The sequence below is a fragment of the Dryas octopetala genome, chromosome 1, assembly GCF_963921425.1.
Source record: "Dryas octopetala chromosome 1, drDryOcto1.1, whole genome shotgun sequence".
In the NCBI taxonomy this organism is placed as follows: domain Eukaryota; kingdom Viridiplantae; phylum Streptophyta; class Magnoliopsida; order Rosales; family Rosaceae; genus Dryas; species Dryas octopetala.
In genome coordinates this window covers 21,169,677-21,184,271 of record NC_141366.1, presented here as the reverse complement: position 1 = coordinate 21,184,271, position 14,595 = coordinate 21,169,677, and the positions used below count along the sequence as shown (strand labels likewise).

Sequence of the window (14,595 nt, the reverse complement as noted above, 5' to 3'; positions counted from 1 at the left end):
ATTCTTCGTCAGTATTCTCTCTCCCACGTACTTGTGCATTTGTGAAGTAATGCTTCCTTGAGGCCTGGACCAAAGAAAATGTTGAAAAAACAAACAAACATGCATACAAGGAAGATTCCATCCATCATTAATGTAAGTTTAGACTGCAGCAACCTCAACCCACTACAAGAAATATGGCCAAAGATCACTTTGAATTGAAACTAGATTGAAGTTAGTGGCAATTGACATTTTTTTGAGTCACCAATTAATATTTTGGTTGTTTTAAAAATTATGGTGGAGTTAATGGTTACCTTAGGTCCCACTAATTGGTACAATAGTTGACTCATAGTTAGCATGATAAAAATTGAAACCAACTTGAAAGATTAGTGGGATAATTATTCTTTTCTCACTCCAAATTGGCAAAGGTGGGGAAATGTGGGATTAATAAAATTTTCATAAATATTATTTGCCACTTAAGACTCAACCATAAATATTATTAGTTACAAGCCCATTCCACTATTACAGCCCATTCCCGCTAAACATAACATCAATCTAGTCCCACTAAACATAACCTCAGCCCATTCCCACTAAATAAAGCTCTAAATATAAAAACTTTAACTCCTTTTTCCTGTTAACATTAGTTGCGCCTCCCTCCATCTATGTCTCTCACGATTTGAACTCCTCCCTCCCATCTGTCTCTCACGACCTCACCTCCCCCTCCCTTTCTCTCAGTTTCTCCAGCGATCGCCTCCTACGAAAGCCAAAAGCCCAGACCTAAAACTGCCCAAAATAAGTCCTACCCACTCGCTCAGCTCCCTCTCTGTCGTCTGCCTCCGCCTCTCCTAATTTTCTTCTCCACCCTCAACCTAAAAACCCTAAGATCCCTTTAAATCCCAACATTCCATACCTAAACCCAATCGCAAAAAAGGTAATTTTTTTTTTTTTCAGATTTTGTAAATTTTTGATTAATGCCTACATGTTAGATTGCTAGATTTTTTTTGTTTGAAAAAGTTCATTTTTTCAAGTTTCAAGATAATTCCTTCTCTGCTTTCTCTATTGTTCTTAGCTCTCTCTACTGCTCTATGCTCTTGTTTGGGTATATGAGCTTCCTCTAATCTCTATTTTTACAAGTGTTTTAAATTTCTGATAAGTTTCTTGAGTTTTGAGACAAAGAGATTGATTTTGGTTTAATAATTTTTTGTTATGTTCCTACAGGGTACAAAATTTCGCATATTCTTTGCTCACATATTCTGGTGTTTTTTTATTTATTTATGGTATTTGCTCTATATATGGTTCTCTGGATATGTTCTTTTTTTTTTTTTTGGTACAAGAGGGGCCAAAGCCAAAAAAACCTAAACAACTACAGCTCTAGGACAAGGAGTACCAAGAGCATCAGCAGAAAGAAGAGAGCAGACCTCATGAGGGGGGGAATCAAACCAATGAACACCCAAAGCCCTCCCTACACTTAAGGAGGCTAAACGATCAGCACAAAAATTTTGCTCACGATACACATGCCTCACCAAGCAATTAGCAAACCCACCAACAAGCAGCCTGTAATGTTTTTCTCTGGATATGTTCTTTGCTCTGTAATGTTTTTGTACCTATTTATATATATATACACACACACGTAAATAATACTTGAGGCTTTAATGCACCCACTTTACCACAAGAAAGTTCATGGAATATTGTGTGAGGTTGTGAGCATACGAATTACATGACAACTTATTTATCATACAAATTTCAACTTTTGCCCCCTCACAGTGCTGCACTGACTTCCCAAATTTGATCCTGCATTATAGGGTTTATATATATATACAGGCTCCTTCTATTGAGGTATACTTCAACTTAATTATGTTGAGTTATGACCTTGTTAGGGCCCACACAAGTCGTTTTGTGTCGATCCGAACCGTTCGCAAGGATCATCTTCATTGATAGATCATCCTTGCAAAAAATTAGCCAAATCAGAAATCATTTGCCTATCTGACTTTGATCAAACAAATGAACGGTTTCATCGAAAATATTTTGTTCGTCCATTTATTTGATCAAAGTTAGATAGGCAAATGATTTCCGATTTAGCTAATTTTTTGCAAGGATGATCTATCAATGGAGATGTAAAAATTGAACTGTTCGGATCGACACAAAACGACTCGTGTAAGCCTCAATAGAGTATACCTCAACATAAATAAGTTGAGATATACCTCAATAGAAGGAGCATGTATATATATATATATATATCTTAATTACTAATGTTTTTATCTTTGCAGATTGTGGACAACATTAAGAACTATTTCGACATCACTATTAACTGAGCAACCTCCATTCAGGTTTCGATCTATTTCAAGTTGCTTAATTCTTTCTTAATTAAACAATTTGAAGATAGAATGTCATGCCTTCACACTCACTGTTATTGAAGTTCTTATCATATCTTGCAATGTTATACTATAAAATTATAACAATTTACTGTTATTGGTAAGGATGAAGACATTTTATATAACTTATTGGGTAAATGAAGTTGTTACAATTTCCTTCACTCTCTCTGTTTTTTTTTTTTTTTTTTTTCTGTGAATTGGAGGATGTAAACTTGGAAGACTGTGAGGAAGACAGTGGGATCTAGTGCTCTAAACACCAACAAATGCAAATGTCAATGAGTTGGTGATAGCTCTAGTGTACATTAGATTATTTTTTTATTTGTATATAAGTTTTTGGCAATGTGGGGGTTCTCTATTTATGAGGGTCAATTTTTCCCTTTTGAGGTTGTATTCTTTTGTAAATTGGTGTAAATAAAACTTATTAATTTATGCATGGAATGAGTTGTAATGTAACATTTAATTGACATTGTGTTGTGGTCTGACTTTGTGCATAATTCTTGCTGCAATGTAAGTATCAGCAAGCACTATTGGAAAATAATAGGGTGGGAAAAGGGTCTGCAAATAGCCCAAAACTAAAAAACTGCAGTTCAAATAGCTGCAATTTTAATTTGGTGGAAAAATGCATTTTGAATCCTAATTAATTAGTCACCAAAGTCCATGGAGGCATTATTTAATAATATAAATGTTCTAGAAATTGAGCAACTATCTGCAACATTGGTGGAGGTAGAACCTGTCAGGAGAAAAGTACAGTTTTGGTCTATAAACTCCACCATTTCAAAAAAATGGTTTTCTTAGCCACTTTGTCATCCCATTCTGAACAACCATCAGCTTAATGGTGACTGCAAGGTGACAATTGCTAAATCAAAACTATTGATAGTGGCTACTGCATCACACTACTACAAAAAACGTAATAGACATCGGTCAATAGACAACGTTTTGTATTTTTGCCGTTATCTTAATTTACCACACAACGGTTTTTAACAAATCGTTATATTAATATATATTATCTCATGGTATTTGGTTTGATAATTTTTCCTAACAATTAACAGACAATAGTATTAGGGAATACCGTTGTGTTGGGCAAGTTTCACAAAAATAGAAAATTTTGCGGGTCTTTCTATTTGACAAGTCCATGACCGCGTTAATGAAACATATCGCGCGCGCCTTAGGTCTTTTTGGGTCAAAGCCCTCTGACTTCACCTTTCAGAAACTCACACACACACACTTAGCCCACAACTTAGTCTTCATCGATCGATTGATCTTCCCTCCTCAACTCAGTCCTCTGGCTTCACCGATCGATCTTCCCTCTAGCGCATCAATCTCTGTCCTCATCGCGCGTCAATCTCCATCTCCGACGTTGTCCCTCGCTCTCCATCTGCACGTCTCCTGACGTCACCGACCTCCATCTCCGTCCTCAGCGTCTCCACCCATTCCTCATCGCCCGGCTATCTCTGCACTCCCCTGAATCATCTTCGCGCATCTCTGCACTCCCGTTCAGGTACAGTTGGGTTAGGGTTTGATTTTGGGGGGTTTTTTTCTTATTAGATTTTGTTCTTTCTTTTTTTGTGCATTTCTGATTTTTGTTCTTTGAGGTTCTTCTAACCCTTTTTGTTTTGTGTTTTTGCTCAAGGTGAAGTTCATATTGGTGATATTTGGTGATATTGTTGAGCTTGGGGAAAGAAAATAGCTAGGCTGCCGATTGGATTGGAAAGGTGAGTTCATCAGGCCCTTTTTTTTTTTTTTTTTTTATACAACTGGGTTCCTTTAAATTTTCCAATTAGCTTATAAGTTCGCATGTAATTGAATTCTATGTTTAGTTTACGTTTTTTCAGTGTTATTTTCTCTTGATGTTATTTACATTCACCAAGTGTCTTTTGATACAATCCTTGTAATGCTTGAATTTAGTTTCCTAATTTTAGGACTTGAACTTGGCATTGAGTTTATTGCCAAATTCTGATGGCCCTTGTGTGTTTGATGTTGGTTTCATATATTTCTTTGTACTCAAATATATTACTTACTCCAAAGAGGAGGAAGCGGTTTGTTGTATTCAAAATGTACATGGGTTTGTCTTGGAGGGTAAATCTTTGAGGTACGTGCATTTTACACCTATTTGAGACTGTTCTCTTATTTAACGATTGCATGATTTTGCAACATAGAGTTGTCAGCATCATAATCTTTTAGGTGTATGTTTCAGGGCTTGCTTCGGGACTACAAAGTATTGTCATGCATGGCTGAGGAATGTGGTATGGATCATTACATGGTCTATCTAGTTTGATGAAATGCTCTATCTTGTAGATCCTACATTGAATTTGAAAGAATCTAGTTGAGTATTCACTTTTTGTTGTTTCCAGCCTTGCACCAATCCAGATTGTTTGTATCTGCATGAGGTTGGATGTCAGGAAGATAGTTTCACTAAAGATGAAATAATATCTGCATACACTAATTTAGTTCTCTATCCCGGCCAATATTTTGTTAAATGATAAGAGTGCTATATTTTTACTTGTCTTGTTGAGGTTATAATCTATCAGTATTCAGGAGGATTCGGAAAAGGTATTTATTGTGACTTCATGTCATTCCTTTATGATTATTGATGAGAGGTGTTTGTGGAGATAAAGGTTAAAAAGATTTAATATTCATTAAAATGCTTTAATGAAGATTTTTGTGTAACTTTAATATACTTGTCATTGCTTTCTGCTTTTTGTAACTTCTGGTAGTGTTTTGATTGGATGATTAATTAACTTGCATAATGGTTTAAAGGAGTAGAGTACAACAAATTACTGGTGCTGCACACAGTATGCAATGATGTTCAGGGAGTGTGTTGCCTCTGCCACTAGATGATTATTGTAACAGTAGTTCTGCTTCTGCTGGACGACCTATTATTAAAAATGGTTCAAGTGTAAGTGTCATATATTTACTACAAAGTTATGGAACTGTAAGAATGAGCTAGATGCTATTGTTTTTTATTTGCGTTCTTGTTTTGCCTTGATATAGTTTAGGTGTATTTGATTAAAATTCTGGAGGAATAATCTGAAATGGAAGTTAAATTTTTCTTTATTTAGTAGATGTGACTATCAAGTTGCAGAGTTGTGATGTTTAGTTGAATATTAGTTGTGCTATTTTTGAGGCATATATTCTTGTTTTGATTTTGTTTTTTGTTTTTTTATATTGCAGAATACTGGAAGCCTTATTAGAGGTTCTCCTCCAAATGGAAGCTCTGGTAGATCTATTGCTCTTCCAGCTGCAGCCTCATGGTATTTGGTTATCCATTTTTTGTTTTTACACTGATTATGATTGTAATGAACACTAAAAATACTGAATGTTCGTTCACTACAACAAAATTGTCAATAGATATCACCTAATTTATATCATATTTGAAATCGACTGATATTGTAAAAATTATAATATCAGATAATTTTTTGACTGATTTCTAAACTCTATTAGAAATCATCAGATTTTTTAACCTGATATATAATGTTTTCCCTTTTTATAAAAATTTTGTAAAGATATCAATGTAATCTGCCAACTGATATCTTAACACACCGCTTATAATTTTTTTGTCCTACCACCGAGCACACCTGATATGTAATATCTTTTTCCCACTTAAAATTTTTTTTGTCCTACTCCCAACACTTGCACAAATTAATTCACTAACCCTCACTCACAAAGCTCGATCAAACACAAACCCAGACCCATAACACACACACACATACACTCTCTCTCTCTCTCTCTCTCTCTCTCTCTCTCTCCTGCGAACTCGATCTATCTCTGATCGGGTTCTCGCTGTCCGGCAAGTGTGACCGGCGAGATGACCACCAGTCTCTTCCATTCCTTCTCCTCTCTCTTTCCTTGTACTTCACTCGCCCTGAAACCAAGCCAGAAACTCGAATCGAGCCACACAGACTCGATGGTCTTCTCCGACGATCTCCTAATCCTGGCGGCGTTGCGACCGAAATCCGGCCGCAATGGGTTCCCCTCGTCGATCTGGTCAATCCATGGTCTTCATTTGGCAGCGATTCGAATCAAGTTAGTTCTTCGATTAGGTTCCTCTCACTTTCGCCTGTTAGCTTAGGTCGCCTCTGAAATCTCCTCATCAGTCATCACAAAAAGCCACTAAGCCATACAAGAATACTCAGCTCCCTCGAATCAGGTTAGGGCTTCGATTTGTTTAGGTTTTAATGTTATATATGGTTTCGATTTCAAAGATTTTGTTTGGGTTTTGTTTTTGGGGATGTGTACAACAATATGGCCATGCTTCCCAAAAAGCTTAAGCTTGACAAGGAAGCCCACCCAACATTCGAGCTCCGGTTCCAACTCCCTGACCTCACCCAACCCATCAGAGTGAGTCCCCAACCTTTTTTATTTTAATTTTTAGTTGCTAAAGGAGAGGTTATGTTTATTATTGTTCCTCTGTTTGGTCAACTGAGACTGGTCTATTAATTTCTCTGTATGGCTTTGTTGATAATCTTGTAATAGGGCTCTGGGATTGGAATTTATGGTTCAAATTGCCCTCAATGGATATTGGAAATGGAGGTATTGTTTGGTCATTCTTTTCAATCTCATTTTGCTTTTGTTAATTTTTCTTTTCTGTTTTCATTACTGTGATACTTTTATATATAATCAATATATGATCAAGAATGTGATGAACAACTTGTTTAAATTTTGTGCAGGCTTGCAATGCTCACGGTTTGATTTGTGTGCTTTCAGATTTTCTCTCTCTCTCTCTCTCTCTCTCTCTCTCTCTCTCTCTCTCACACACACACACACGTACACATTGGTTGAAAGTGAAAGAAGTGAGAAATATGAATATCTCAACCTGCAGCTATTGAATCCCGATTCTAGGACTCCTCAACGACTAAAAGGTGAAAACAATGACTTGTAATTATTTATGTTATGGTTGTTTTGAGCTTGGTTGTGGTTGCAGTTATGGTTGCCGTTATCGTTAGTTTATTGTTGCTTAATTATAGTGGCCTAAACTTTGATATTTTCTTTAAATGTTATTAGGTCTGATGTAGCATAGCAAAGTGGGGAGGTTACATGATCTGTTTCTGGTCCAATACTTTCTAGGTATTTCACATCTTGCAATCCCATTTGTTGATTATATGTTTAATTTCTCTAAAAAAAATATATACCTTTAATTATTTTCTAGTGTAGTTACTGTTCTAATTATTGTGTTATATCATTCTTCTAGGAGAAACCATGGTCATCATGAGCTTCATGTGGAGAGGCAACTGATGCTCCATGTACTTACTGGATATTTTGAATGGACCAGATTTGACAAAAGGCAGCTAACAGTAGATCCACCAAAGGCAGAGAAACAAAATCCATGGATGAGAGGTGATAATACTCTTTTATCACTACATTTGCATTGATTTTGATATATAGTCTTACCTATCATTTATGATATTTGTTTCCAATACCAGTCCATATTTGATTGTTAGTTTCTAATACTATATACCATCTTTGTCATCTTACAAACATCTCATTTTAAGTTTGTTCCCAGTACGTTCTATTCCAGAAAATTTCATGATCAATTATTCTTCTTTTGTATCAGTGCGAAATTGAAAATTTCATTGTCAGTTATTCGTAAATTGTTTGGAGGATTCAGGAAAATGCAAAGGTCTCAAACAATACTACTCACAGGCATTATACATATCCTGTATTAGCCTGCACTACTCCATGGTATGTCTTATAGATCTGTTTGGCCATGCTTTATTGCATTTTGTTATTTTCTCTTTAAAATTAGCTATTCATATTTTATTCAATAACATACTATCTGAACCTAAATACAAAACAAATTTCTGTTCATTTGGAAATGAATTTATCTGCTGATGAATTCTAATTTTTGGAACTGAATATCAAATAGCATAATTCAGCGTTCATTATTTTCTAAATTGTGATGTGGTGACAAGTTCAGTAATGTGACTGGATGTTTTATATTCCAAAATGCAATATATGAAGCTAATGTTTCTAAATTCTGATGGTTAAGTTCATTACTTAATGCCTCAAACTATGAATTTTTTTTTTTTGTTATCCACTTTATTCTTTGGAACATTAAAACTATTATTTTGCATTGATTTGTCTAGGCTATGTACTTGTTTTTGTGAACCTGGTTGCTAGGTTGATTGCAAATCGTGTACCAAGGGAACTTATGATGTCCACACTCATTTTCACTGCTGGCTTGGGCAGGGAAATTTATCAGAACTCAATACCATAAAAGTATATCACAATTCATATAACAAAGTTTTATGAAAAATGTGACAACTTGATAAAATAAGAAAAGAAGTTTTTACCCAAATATCAGCACTAGAATAATCAAACTGATTATTCTGTTATGCATGGGGTTCATTGTGGCTTAATCTATTTTCATTATTTTCATCTTTATATATCATCCACAAAAACAACTCCTCTATTGTATTTTACTGGTTCAGCCTATGTTGAGGTCAAACCTTATGTAGACAGTTTGTTGGTTTGTTCTCAACTTCTTGGTGCTGCAACTAAACAGGAAGCTACTTAGTTTGTGTTTTCTGTGAGCTTGTAAATCAATCAGGATGTACCTTTCTTTAATCTCTGTTTGGTTTTTTTTTCCTAGTTACTATTCCTTCATTGCTATAAATTTGATGTGCTTTCAGTGCACTCCTATATTCTACTGTTTATACCGGGCGATAAACCATTTTACTTGCTGTAGGTTTCTTGGGAGCATGAACAGTTCTCACGGCTGAGAGTTACTGCTGCCACCCTTTCTGAACTCCCTGTCTCTCCTGAACTGTTAGAGAGCACTGGAAGTCTGGTTGATGGTAGGTTCTGTTTTTTAAACCCACTTCTCTTGCTGCTGGTCCTCTTATTATAATATTCTTTAGCTGAGATGTTGGTTTTTTGCAGGCTTTTTGTGAGTGAAACTGCAATCATCAAAAGTATCAAGTTAGTTGCTGAGAGCCTTGCGAAGAATGATATTCTTCTGTGTGTCCCTTTGTAGGTGGGTAGGTGGGTAGGTGGGTGTAGTGAGTTATGGTTTAAATGTAGTTTTAGTATAAAATCAGGCTTTCATTAAACATGGAATCCTTTATCTTTTATATTAATTAATTCATCGCTTGGTTTCAGGTTGGTGGATGAACTTGCTGCTTTGTACAAGGTATGAGAATGCACTTTTTTGTATGTGCATGTGCAGCATGTCCTATTTCCATATGTTTAAAGTTGCTTTTCTTTTCTTTTTATTTCAGCTCATAAATTTTTGTGGTGCAGTTGATTCTGAAAATGAGATAATCATGGATCTTAATTATTGCAGATTTGGTACTGTTTCCACATCTCATGGATCAGAAGCATCTAAAACGTTAGAGGATCAGCAGAAGAGAAAGGCTAGAGCAGAGAGGTTTGGTCTCATGCCTCTTTTAATTTGGTGCTTGAACAGCTTCAAGAATTTGAATATTGAAAATCTCTAATTATTTTGTTTCATTTATGTTGCAAAATGTTCTTAATGTATTTCTTGTTCATCAGGTTTGGGCTTGCTGGTTCCTCTTCCATTTGCTTATCGACACGAACAACGCCTCAAGGAAAAGTGAAGCCTTCAAGTGACAAGCCCCTTATTATTCAAGTCATATATACTTTGTAGGTGATGTGTAGCTTAGTAATTTTGGTATATGACTCTTTGAACATTAATTTTAGTTCTAATAGTTTGGTAGCTTGTAATACTTGACTTATTTTTATTATGAAATTATCAATGCAATTTTTATATTCTAATGAATGTGTAATTTTGATTCAGTGTTTATATATTCATTTTGCCCTTATATTTAAATTATAGCCACAATTGTATGTTCAATTCATTGATATCCCTTTTAGGTGAAAAAAAACTGATATATATCATACATTTCAAATTCTTTTTCTAAACTTAAAATAATAAACAATATCAGTTTTGGTCTAAAAATTGAAATGTTATACTGTTTTGATATCAGGTTCTCTCTCAGACTTGATATATAAACAATATTTAGATATCAGGGCCAGTTTCATATCTGATATTGATATCAAGATTATATATTAGAATTTATCATATACCTGATATTGATACCATGATTTTAAATCATATTCTACCTCAAACTTGATATTGATATCATGATTTTATATCATATTCTATCTCAAATACGATATGTATTGATCAGAATTATTGATATTCGAATTTTATAGATATCAGAAATAATATCAAAAATGATATATAAACAATGTTTACATATCAGTTTAAAACTGATATCTAAAATGTGAACATTAGATATCACGACGCGCTATATCAGACGACTACCCAAATAGATATCAGTCCACGACTGATATCTATCGACATTTTTGTTGTAGTGGTTGCTCAGGGGAACACGTGGTTCGAATTGTCAACCACCAGCTTCACATGTAATATGTTCAAGTGGACATTCTAAACGGAAACCTGATGCAGTCAGTTGCACATTGCCATGCTCTTCATCAGCTGTAGCCCCTGCTCCAGAGCTTAGCTTTTGTGACTAAGGTATGCATTAGTGAAGTATAAGTAACTTGACATTATGTTAGTCATGTGAACTCTGAGCAGTGATATGAAAATTGTCTTTTACTTGGAAATGTTGAAATTCTTTTATTTGTTTTGTGGCTGAAAAATTGGAAATGTAGTAAAGGAATAAAAGGAAACAAATTAGCTTAGGAGAGTGTTTTGGGTGCATGCAGATTGGGAATACTGGGTGGATTCTTTCAAACTTGTGGAAGTGGACATGTTATATAGCTAGGCCCCTGTTTGATGATCACTTGTGTGAATTTGAGGTTGATTTCAGCTTGATTCTTAATTAATGTAGTTATGCACTTATATTATTAATAACAAATTTATGAGTGGTCTAGTGCAATTTCTTTAGGCCATATATTGGGAGATTCTGTTTTGGGTGTAGTTAGCTTAGGACATTTTGCTGGTTATGTATATGTGCTTGATTCTTAATTAATGTAGTTGTGCACTTATATCATGAGCTGTCTTGGCCTTTTTTACCTAAGGGGCATATTGTTTATTCATTTCTTAGATTCATTATGTCTTCATTTTGGGTTGAATTTTCTTTTTAATTACTACTCCATTTTTGCCTTGTTTCAGTGGGAGCGAAGGAATGACAACACTTATACCCAAGAAGATATCAATGAAGTCCGGGCTGAATGGGCAAATTTTGTGGGGCAGTATATGTAGATCGAGTAGAAGCTGGATTTTTGACGTGCAACATTTTTGAACTTGATTTTGTAGGTCATGTGTTTAACTAGACTAGCTTGGGGTATATATATATATATATATCATTGATCACTTTGTTAGATTCTTTTGGGTGCTGCCAAGATTGATAGCTAAGCTTAATTAATTGCTAGATTAGATTGATGGTAGCAAATTGGTAGATTAGAATATTGATGGCTGGTTTTTGTGTTATAGATAGTTTTTGTGTATGGCATGCCTGGTTATATGGTCTTCAGAGAGCCATATAAGATTTTTTAAACTGGCATTATTTCTCCATTGGTGCAAGAATATATTAACTATCATAGTTGCTATTTGAGGTATGAGTTTTATGCCTTCTACACTCAAAAAACTGAAGCTTCTATTCTTATGCTAGCTCACCGTAGTTTCTATTGTTAATATTTGTTATTTATTTCTTGAGTTGTATCTACTTACAGATCAGCACTTGCATTAAGGGATTTTACTGTGATCAATTCACCCCAAAAGAGTCCTAAAATGTGGACTAAGAATTGGAGTGGATGGTAAGGTGCTTAAATAATCCTATTACTTTCTGATGTTTGGAACTAGTTTTTTGTAAATATGAATTGATTTATTGTATCATATCTTTTTGATCTGATTGTATTTTATTGGCAATGTACCTTCAAAACATTTTTGATTGGGTTTTACTGATATGAGGTTTGTTTATTGATTTTGTAAATTATATGGGTTTATTGATATGAGTTTACTGATATATGCTTATTTATTTTGCTTGATCTTTGTTGATTTTGTTTACTGATATTGGGTTTGTTTATTGATTTGGTTTTAGTTGAATCAGTATTTTGGTTGTTCAAAATGTTGTTTCCTTTTGTTTAGTTTTGGTTGCTCAGCTTCATATTGACAGAAAACTGAGTTCGCCACTGGAGGTCCGGTCCTCAAAGGAGAGGTCCGGACCTCAAGCCTAGGTCTCAAACACCAATCTTACTGGAGGTCCGGTTCTCAAGGGTGAGGTCCGGACCTCAAACCTAAATTTCTAAATCCAATCTTATTGGAGGTCCGGTCCTGAAGGGTGAGGTCTGGACCTCAAGCTTAGTTTTGTATTCTAATTTCTTGTGGGATTGAATGCTAGATCAGAATGAAATTTTAAAGCTTGCATGATTATTCAAATAATAAGTTGGGCACTAGAAAAATGGACCAAACATGATTTGTGCATAGACTTTGTAGTGATGATTATTTACAAAAATTTCAAAAAGATAAAAATTAATATTCACTTATCTGCAAATGAGAAACCCAACAATGAAAAAAATGCATAGACCCAACAATATTTGGTCAAGATACAAAAAGTTAGTAGATTTTCCTTCTTTCAAAACTTTCTTACTTGACCAAATAAGTGAATATTTGTATCTTTTTGAAATTTCTCTAAAGTTTATCTAAATGTGATTTTGTGTGTGTTTGTGCTCTTTTACAGGGACTTTGTTAGTTTTCTTAGAGTTTTAGAGTTTTAGAGTTGGGGCAGCTACTTAAAAAGGTATGGGGAAGAGAAAGGACAACACTTATACCCAAGAAGATATCGATGTGTAAATATACAAAATTATCAAGGATTATAATAGTGTTTTCAATTCTTTTATTTAGAGCTTGCATATGACTTACCTATTGCTTTGCATTGCATTGGTATCCTATTAGCTTTGTTTTGATTGTAGTTGACAGTAAGAAACTGGCAGATATGGATGCATATGCTTGTGACTTGGGTCAAGTTGGAAGGAAGTAAATGTGTTATGTTAAGCTAGTTTTTTTTTTTTTTTTTCTTTCTGTGCCTTTTCTTTTAAGCTAGTTTGACTGAATGTATTTTTTGTACAACTGATCACACTTATGGAACCTATCATGTAATCTTACATATATTTATGAAGTATCTTTTGGTTTAATTCTGAGCATGAGCGTGCATTGGTATACTATAATTAAGCGCTGTATTGCATTGGTTTTCAATAAAAATCAATGTCCCAAAGCATTATATACATCAAAATCAAATTGGAATTATTATCTTACACAATGGTTATATGATTAAAACCAGTTGTACTAAGTGTCGTTCTACAATGGTTTTCAACAGAAACTATTGTACCAAAGCATTATATACATCAAACTCAAATTGAAATTATTATCTTGTACAACGTTTATATGGTTATAACCGTTGTTTAAAGTGTCGTCCTACAACGGTTTTCAATAGAAATCGATGTACCAAAGCATTATATACAACAAAAGCAAATTGAAATTGTTATTTTATACAACGGTTATTATACATAAACAGTTGTCTTAATGGCTATTTCACCTCGTGGTTATACTTAAAACAGTTGTAAAATACATGCTTTAGGGTATAGAAACCGTTGTCTCTCCTATTAGTACACAACGGTCTTTAAATAAAAATCGATGTCTAGATAAGTACACAACAACGATATCTCCTAAATCATTAGTTTTTGAGGGTGTATATACAACGGTTTTAAATTAAAACCATTGTGTTAATGTTTACAAGACAACGGATATTACCCGTTGTCTATTGGTACCTCAATAGACGTCGGTCGATTAGACGACGGTATTTTGGTAACTTACACAACGGATTTTATCCGTTGTGTATTACATTTTTTGTAGTAGTGTCAATAGCTAACAGAAAAAAAAAATAGTGATCATAAGTAATAAATGGTGTAGTGACCATGGAATATTAGTCAGGAATAAAGACTACAAATACAAAGCAAATTATTGAGAGTTCTTGGGAAAAAAAAAAAAAAAAAATAGAAAAGTAGAGAAGAGAAAGTAGGGAGTACTAGTCTTTTGACTACTAAAATGGCATTGCAGATTGGTTAGTTCTAGGGGTGGGCATTAGGACCGAAAATACCGAAACCGTCTCATTCCGTGCCATTCCGTATCATTTGGTCCCATCCCGTTTTTTTTTTTCAATCCCGTACCAATCCCGTCCCGTACCAATCTCAAACGGGATGGGATCGGTCCTGAAGGTTCAATACCGGGATGGTCCCGTCCCGTACCGATTAATTAAAATTT

General features: G+C 34.6%; 1 long non-coding RNA gene across 8 annotated transcripts; it reads left to right on the top strand.

Moving 5' to 3' along the window:
- The first annotated feature begins 6,036 nt into the window (after positions 1 to 6,036).
- Positions 6,037 to 10,082, top strand: LOC147299063 (uncharacterized). 8 transcript variants are annotated; one of them, XR_015123454.1, is made up of 12 exons: positions 6,037 to 6,686; positions 6,822 to 6,878; positions 7,016 to 7,031; positions 7,168 to 7,207; positions 7,350 to 7,412; positions 7,618 to 7,682; positions 7,900 to 8,027; positions 9,034 to 9,142; positions 9,228 to 9,321; positions 9,447 to 9,477; positions 9,631 to 9,714; positions 9,840 to 10,082. It is a non-coding gene; the product is annotated as an uncharacterized LOC147299063 (long non-coding RNA). The 8 variants fall into 8 exon arrangements; XR_015123451.1 differs by having other exon boundaries at positions 9,228 to 9,329; XR_015123442.1 differs by having other exon boundaries at positions 7,537 to 7,682; positions 7,954 to 8,027.
- The last annotated feature ends 4,513 nt before the right edge of the window (positions 10,083 to 14,595 follow it).